At 43.3% G+C, this 8,911-nt stretch overlaps 1 non-coding gene across 1 annotated transcript; it reads right to left on the bottom strand.

The window, feature by feature from the left end:
- Positions 1 to 7,318: 7,318 nt before the first annotated feature.
- Trnas-gga (transfer RNA serine (anticodon GGA)) lies at positions 7,319 to 7,402 on the bottom strand. The gene is given in 2 exon segments: positions 7,319 to 7,353; positions 7,363 to 7,402. It is a non-coding gene; the product is annotated as a tRNA-Ser (tRNA).
- Positions 7,403 to 8,911: the final 1,509 nt, after the last annotated feature.

Genomic DNA, 8,911 nt, shown 5'->3' with positions numbered 1-8,911 from the left:
AGAATTGTTATTAGTGCTCTTTAGGCACGCAGCAGTTTAATCGTTCTTCTTGTAATCATACTTAAGTCACACAATCAGAGAGACACATGCATGAAAGGGAGTGCTGTAAATGACACAGAACATTGCAGAATGTGCCAATGGCCTTGCCACAATTGTAAGACCAGTCCCCGTCGGGTCACCCAGGTTAGCGCTGCTGGCCTTTGCTAGCACTTAGGTTGGCTGCCCAAGTCTGCCAAGCGCTGTTGGCAAAGGGCATGGACTCTGTCCTTGTGAGGTAAACTGAGGAGCGACACGACTGAGAAGTAGCAAGTCCAGTTGTGAAGACTGACAATGACAGAACGAGTGGTATGTTGTCGATAAACCCCTGCAAACCTGCATCGACACTTATCAGCTGAGGATGACACGGGGGTCGGTCGGTACCAATGAGCCTTACCTTCGTGTTGAGACACAGTTTTGCAAAATGTAATTTTCATTAAATTATTTCATAACGTCCCAGAATGTTAGAAACGCAAAGGCGAAAATTAGAAAATAGGAGGACACGAACCCTCCACACTGCAATGCCATACCTCTACTCACTGTGCTACGGCTCTTTCTTCTGTCATTATTTTTCATCATTTTTTTCCCATCACCAATTCTGTGTGCATGTTGCACATCTTTCAAATTCTATTGGCGAGCAACTTCATTCACCATTTTGTTGCAGAGAATAGCCAACCCTTACTGAACGTACCTATCTACTTTGCTGGTGCACGTTGAAATCGTACAACTGTGGTATAAGGGGAATTCTGGCACATTCTTTTGTTTGGGATGCACACATTCAGGGACAACCATACATCCAGTTGCAAACCTGTTGTTCTGTTAATGTATGACCCTCTGGGATTTATTTGCGATCCCCTGGGGATAATCCATCCTCCTAAGAAATCCCACATCCCTTCCACTTTTCCCCCACCCCTCTGGGAAATTCCTCTCCTCCTCCACCTCAATGATATGGGCACACTTTGGATACCACATGAATTTACTAATGAATTAAATTGATCATTTAATTACCATCTCCACCTCCTGGGGAGTCCTCCAGACCTTCTCTCCCTCACTTCCCCCCTCCCCAATGCCAATTTCCTTCCCCTTCCAGAAAAAGAATGGTATGAAAAGTGCTGTCTGAGCAGCGTTGTTGCTGTGGCAGCTATTACCCTTTCCACAAGCTACATGGCCTTATTACATAATTACTCTGCTGCAGGATGGAGGTGTTGTCTTGTTGGAAAATTCTCATGTCTGTGATCACCTTGCCGTGCAGGGATCGACCGAGCTAGTGCACAGAGGATGACCAACCCAACCCCTCCTAGAAAAAATGGCGGGAAAATTCGCTTAGTCCATGCTGAGCTGGTGGGCTAGAAGGATCACACAACAGGAAATCCAACTGCACTGCAGTAGGCATAGTAATTATAAAATTAATTTTGCATGCCAATTCACAGGGGTCAGATGTCGTTATTTGCTGGGAGAAGCTCACCATTATCTGCTGTTTACTTAAGTTTGGCAGATGCAAGTCTTGTAAAAGACATAAAAAAGGAGTAATTATATATGTAAATAGATTTTTTTTTTCGATCACGCAAGTAATGCCGTCACGAAATCTACATCAACATTAGACACTCACTGGGCGTAATTACACCAGTCAGACTATGCAAAACGTATCTGGCGATAAATCTTCCGATCGCGTTTCGCCAGCAACCCTTCAAGTCCCTGTACTGGGAGGCCCGGCCGTCTGTGAAAGACTTCTTTTGAAATTTCATACCATTCTGACGTCCTGTTTTGTTCCCAATGAGACACCTTCCACACCAAGCCAGTGGAAGTAGCTGCTCTATGTTCTAGGCCTGCTGTGCAGACTACTTCACAATACTACCAGCAGAGTATTCTGGAGAACCAACAACATTAATCTTGGCACAATTCAGTGCACTTTTAACCCACACGGACACAGACTCTTATTCGTTTACTTAACGACGATTCTTTGTCCTAAGAACCAATGGCATTGTGGACATATAATAAGACGAACCATGATCTCTGTTATAAACAAATGTACGATAAGCAATAACTTCTCGGCTGTTAAAAGTCTCCAGACCTAATACAGTCTCCACTTTACCACCACGTACTAGAGCGCAGAAACCCAACAATTACCATGTGCACGAGAGTCGGCGTTAGTAAGTGTAAAATTCAGTATGCGTCCACAAAACACTGGAAGACCGGGCCAGCCGTTGTTCATATGGTCAAATATGTGTGAAATCTTATGGGACTTAACTGCTAAGGTCATCAGTCCCTAAGCTTACACACTACTTAACCTAAATTATCCTAAGGACAAACACACACACCCATGCCCGAACGAGGACTCGAACCTCCACCGGGAGCAGCGCACAGTCCATGACTGCAGCGCCCCTTGACCACTGGGCTAATCTCGCCCGGCCGGCTGTTGTGGCCGACCGCTTCTAGGCACTTCATTCCAGAACCGCGCTGCTGCTACGGTCGCAGGTTCGAATCCTGCCTTGGGCATGTATGTATGTGCTGTCCTTAGGTTAGTTAGGTTTAAGTAGTTCTAAATCTAGGGGGCTGATGACCTCAGATGTTAAGTCCCATAGTGCTCAGAGCCACATGAACCATTTTTGAACTGGAGGACCATGAAGAATAGCTTGCGCACCTACTCCGCTCTTCATAGTAATATATATATATATATATATATATATATATATATATATATATATATATATATATATATATATATGAGATCGACAAGAAGTGCAAAACGACTAAACAGGGATGGCTAGAGGACAAATGTAAGGATGTATCTCAATAGGAGTAGGATAGATACTGCCTGCTGGAAAATTAAAGAGCTTTGGAGAAAAGATAACCACTTGTATGAATATCAAGAGGTCTGATGGAAACCCAGTTCTAAGCAAAGAAGAGAAAGCAGAAAGGTGGAAGGAGTATATAGACAGTCTATACAAGAGCGATGTACTTGAGGACAATATTATGGAAATGGTAGAGGATGTAGATGAAGATGAAATAAGAGATACGATACTGCGTGAAGAGTTTGACAGAGCACTGAAAGACCTTAGTCGAAACAAGGGCCCGGGAGTAGACAACATTCCATTAGAACTACTGACAGCCTTGGGAGAGCCAGTCCTGACAAAACTCTACCATCTGGAGAGCACGATGTGCGAGACAGGCGAAATACCCTCTGACTTCAAGAAGAATATAATAATTCCAATCCCAAAGAAAGCAGATGCTGACCGATGTGATTGCTGAACTATCAGTTTAATAAGTCACAGTTGCAAAATACTAACGCGAATGCTTTACAGACGAATGGAAAAACTGATAGAAGCCGACCTCGGCGAAGATCAGTATGGATTCCGTAGAAATGTTGGAACACGTGAGGCAATACTGACCCAACGACTTATCTTAGAAGAAATATTAAGGATAGGCAAACCTACGTTTCTAGCATTTGTAGACTTAGAGAAAGCTTTTGACAATGTTGACTGGAATACTCTCTTTCAGATTCTAACGGTGGCAGGGGTAAAATACAGGGAGCGAAAGGCTATTTACAATTTGTACAGAAACCAGATGGCAGTTATAAGAGTCGAGGGACACGAAAGGGAAGCAGTGGTTGGGAAGGGTGTGAGACAGGGATGTAGCCTCTCCCCAATGTTATTCAATCTGTATATTGAGCAAGCAGTAAAGGAAACAAAAGAAAAATTCTGAGTAGATATTAAAATCCATGGAGAAGAAATAAGAACTTTTAGGTTCGCCGATTACATTGTAATTCCGTCAGAGACAGCAAAGGACTTGGAAAAGCAGTTGAACGGAATGGACAGTGTCTTGAAAGGAGGATATAAGATGAACATCAACAAAAGGAAAACGAGGATAATGGAATGTAGTCGAATTAAGTCGGGTGATGCTGAGGGAATTACATTAGGAAATGAGACTCTTAAAGTAGTAAAGGAGTTTTACTATTTGGGGAGCAAAATGACTGATGATGGTCGAAGTACAGAGGACATAAAATGTAGACTGGCAATGGCAAGAAAAGCGTTTCTGAAGAAGAGAAATTTGTTAACATCGAGTATAGGTTTAAGAGTCAGGAAGTCGTTTCTGAAAGTATTTGTATGGAGTGTAGCCATGTGTGGAAGTGAAACATGGACGATAAATAGTTTAGACAAGAAGAGAATAGAAGCTTTCGAAATGTGGTGCTACAGAAGAATGCTGAAGATTAGATGGGTAGATCACATAACCAATGAGGAGGTACTGAATAGAATTGGGAAGAAGAGAAGTTTGTGGTACAACTTGACTAGAAGAACGGACCGGTTTGTAGGACATGTTCTGAGGCATCAAGGGATCACAAATTTAGCATTGGAGGGCAGCGTGGAGAGTAAAAATTGTAGAGGGAGACCAAGAGATGAGTACACTAAGCAGATTCAGAAGGATGTAGGTTGCAGTAAATACTGGGAGATGAAGAAGCTTGCACAGGAGAGAGTAGCATGGAGTTCTGCGTCAAACCGGTCTGAGGACTGAAGACCACAACGACAACATCAATAGCTTTACACACTGTAAGGCGCGTGGCCTTCTGCTCCTAAAACAACGCGGCATAGCGAGTGTGTGTCGATGCTGCTGCACGTGCGGCTGATCGACGACTGGCTCCGTCTTGTACAGCTGCCAGCTGCCAGTTATCAGAGCGCAACTTTGGGCCGCCAGCAGCCCGCCGAGTCCCATACCTACTTCCGGTCCCCTCCACCTATTCTCGCCCGTCACCCCAGTCGCTCATATCATCAGGAGGCGGCAGCTCTTTGACACTGATACCTGGAAAAATCCTGTCGAAACACACGCTCTGTCTGACTCTCTGTCTCCCTCTCTCCCTCTCAAGTGGTTACTTCCTGACCAGCGAACACTTGTCACATGGCACCATAATCCACACCTACATCTCTTCTGTCTTGAAGAAAGCAGCAGACACCTGGAAAATCCCCAGATGTCCCCAAAGTGCTGTCCTGTGGACGTCTTCGAAGTAGCCTAGTTGCGCTACTGAAGCAAACTGATGATTGACTAATTAATTAAATCGATACCATCTGTGTTTTTCCTTGCTTCCCATTGGTGGTTACTAGGCTTGGGGCTATCCGGGATTCCAAAACACAACCGCTTAGTTTCCAAACTGTGCTCGTCCCCCATCTGGATTTTCCTTGCCCCCTGTAGCTCATATTGGCGCAGCAAGGCCATTTGGCGGGGAATCCATTATGTTAAAGTATACTACCACGGTTACGTCGTTTGCGGGAGATCCACCAAGTTGGAGGTAGCTAAGAATGGTAGTGAGAATTTAAAATTTCATCTCATTTGCGCTAAGTCCTTAAACAATTTGCAGGTGTCAGGGCAGGAATTTTACTGAAGTGTGGTAGCAAAACCACTATTGGGAACAATAAAATGACCAATCGGGAATTTGACATCGCAAATGGAAGTCGTGCTGAATAAAATTGTATACCAAATTTCGTCTGGAATTTATGCCATCGCGTTTGTGTAGTTCCCAACCACCCACGGGAGTGGTAAGTTTATTTATTTATTTGCTCTATAGAACTTTCAAGTTGGTTCTCTCTGCTATACTAGGAAGAATAAGGAGGGGAGAGGGTCTACTGCATGATAGCACATTAACAACAACAAATCCCCTTTTATATAACCAAATACCACTCCACATTTCTGCTGCAAGCAGAGTCCACTGGGACGTTCTAAGAAGCACTCAATGCCGCACACAGCAGCCATCACCACCTGAACAGCTCACAACATGTGACATACATTCAGCTGACAAGTTTTCTATCCCACTCACTCTGGTGACAAACTTTAAGATGAATAAACTACTAACTTCTTCACCAAAGAAGAACTTAGATTACTTTTGATACATGCACTATGTAGCTTTCCAGAGATGTATAGCGCCTTTTTTCACGTCTGATTATGGTTTGGAAGTGATTATCAGCAACGGTAAATGAAAGAAACATCATCATCTTATGAGGAAATGACATATGCATAGCACTGCTGATTGACATGTGAAATTACATGCCACGCTGCACTAACTCTGTGTACAGAACACTCCCTTGGACACACGTCATCAGTCAAGCAAATGCACATGCAGGGATTGCAGTACCCAGCAAACGAGTGTCACTAACTTAAAATCACTGTAGTTACGAAACTGAAAACTCTGTTAGTGTCAAAGATGTGTCAAGGAAATGGAGTACTTTGCATACACCTTTCTTCGTCTACAAGAGGACAGATTTGGTGGACATGAATCATCAGACATGTATTGATAGTTCTGTGCTGACTGTGATATGGGCGGGTCTGTTATCAACGACGACAGGTAGATAGCGCTTTAAGCCACACGCTGAACATGCAGTTGTATACGAGTCGAATGCAGGCTATTCCTCACAACTGATACTGCCCGAGAGGACAGCGGAAAAAAATGGACAAATGAGCGATAAATGACATGGCACATCTCCCGCCTTCTAGAATGCATCATCAGCCTACGATTAAATCATATCTCGTTACAGCCCCTCTCAATCGATTCCATCTACTTTCTGTCATCCTTTAACGCAGATCCATCTCAATTTAGAGGGCGATGGTTCCCTTTTGTAGGAAATCACCCAAGACAGCAGTGAACTTGCATGTATTCCTACTACATCAACAGACATACAGCAGGATATTGTGTAAGTAGGCTGTTTAGGTTTTTATGTTGGTAACGCCACGTAGCGCTCTGTATGAAAATCACTGACTGTTCTGTGTGCAGTCAGTGGCTGGTTGGCATTGCTGGAATATTCGCTATTGTAGTGTTGGGCAGTTGGATGTGAACAGCGCGTAGTGTTGGGCAGTTGGGGGTGAGACATCAGCAGTGGTGAATGTGGGGAGAGAGATGGCAGAGTTTTGAGAGTGGACCATCTGGACGTGTGTCGACCAGAGAAAGGAAATTTGTAAGACTGGATGTCGTGAACTGATATATATATATATATAATAGAGGGAAACATTCCACGTGGGAAAAATATATTTAAAAACAAAGATTATGTGACTTACCATACGAAAGCGCTGGCAGGTCGATAGAAACACAAACAAACACATACATACACACAAAATTCTAGCTTTCGCAACCAATGGTTGCTTCGTCAGGAAAGAGGGAAGGAGAGGGAAAGACGAAAGGATGTGTGTTCAAAAATGGTTCAAATGGCTCTGAGCACTATGGAACTCAACTGCTGTGGTCAAAAGTCCCCTAGAACTTAGAACTACTTAAACCTAACTAACCTAAGGACATCACACACATCCATGCCCGAGGCAGGATTCGAACCTGCGACCGTAGCGGTCGTGCGGTTCCAGACTGTAGCGCCTTTAACCGCTCGGCCACTCAGGCCGACAAAGGATGTGGTTTTAAGGGAGAGGGTAAGGAGTCATTCCAATCCCGGGAGCGGAAAGACTTACCTTAGGGGGAAAAGGACAGGTATACACTCGCACACACACACATATCCATCCGCACATACACAGACACAAGCAGACATTTCTATCCTTGCGGTACCGCTACAATCATCAATGGTTCAATGGATGGTGCAGATACTGGAGTCCAGTAACGACTTGCACTCTTATGAACACTATTAAGGTAAATACATTGTTTGTTTTCTATCAAAATCTTTCATTTGCTAACTATGCCTATCAGTAGTTAGTGAGTATTTAGGATCTTTTATTTAGCTGGCAGTATTGGCGCTCGCTGTATTGCAGTAGTTCGAGTAACGAAGATTTTCGTCAGGTAAGTGATTCATGAATGGTATAGGTTATTGTTAGTCAGGGCCATTCTTTTGTAGGGATTATTGAAAGTCGGACTGCGTTGCGCTAAACATATTGTGTGTCAGTTTGGTGTTGATCAGAATAAGTAAAGAGAGAAATGTTTGAGTACGTTCAGTTTTGCTCAGATGTTTGGAAATCAAATAACGTAAGGGGTTTACCAGCACAATAATTCATAAATTTGTCTAAGGGGAGGTTTCAATTGTTAAGGACCATGCAGCAACTGTTCCATAAGGTATTTGTTACGTGGCACTGCATGATAGTAATTGGTCGAGAGTACAGAGAGGCACATTTTAAATAATGTTTGCCAGAGTTTAAAACACAATGCTCTTTAGCTAAGGAGGACGTAAGGTTTATCGTAGTCACATGTTCAGGCATCGTAAATATAGCTTGTTAGAGTTTAAAACAAACAGTCTTTCATAGGGTCAAATTCGCGGTCTCTTCTGTAGTTGTCTATTGCAGTCCTCAAGCTGGTAATACGATGCTCATAAATGAGGAGTACGTAAAGTCTTTCTTAGTCACGTATCTGAACACTTTATCAAAGTCTGTAAGGTGGTTGCCATGAACTTCAGGGTCACTCCTGTGCTTATGATATCAGAAACATAAATTTATTAACATGCATCTGGTGGTCTTTCAAGTTAAATAATGTTTTTCAGTCGTCTCAACGCTGTCCAGAAAAAAATGCTTTTTCTCTAGTTCCTAGTGCTTCGTTGTCGGCTTTTCTCGTATTTCTCTTGTTGTCACACGTACAAGAATCTTCGTGCACCAAGTAGACATCTAAGTACTCGCGATTTATTTTCCCACAATTTGTACGCATTTTCCGACCATTTTCGTAATTTTACGGTTTTTGTATCACTTCTGGTACTGCAATTATGACCTCGCTTCTGGCCACATATTTTCAAATTGCATGTGAATGTAGTACATTTTCCTGTGTGTGTGTGTGTGTGTGTGTGTGTGTGTGTGTATGTGTGTGTGTGTATGTGTGTGTGTGTGTGTGTTTGTATTAGTTTCACGTGGGTGCCCCATGGCACAGGTTAGGTTCGGAATAGGACTGGGATAGAGAACACATAGTCCAGCACACATT

Source organism: Schistocerca serialis, chromosome 11 (assembly GCF_023864345.2).
Source record: "Schistocerca serialis cubense isolate TAMUIC-IGC-003099 chromosome 11, iqSchSeri2.2, whole genome shotgun sequence".
Lineage (NCBI taxonomy): Eukaryota > Metazoa > Arthropoda > Insecta > Orthoptera > Acrididae > Schistocerca > Schistocerca serialis.
The sequence above is the reverse complement of the archived record's forward strand: the minus strand, read 5'-3'. Positions and strand labels throughout refer to the sequence as shown.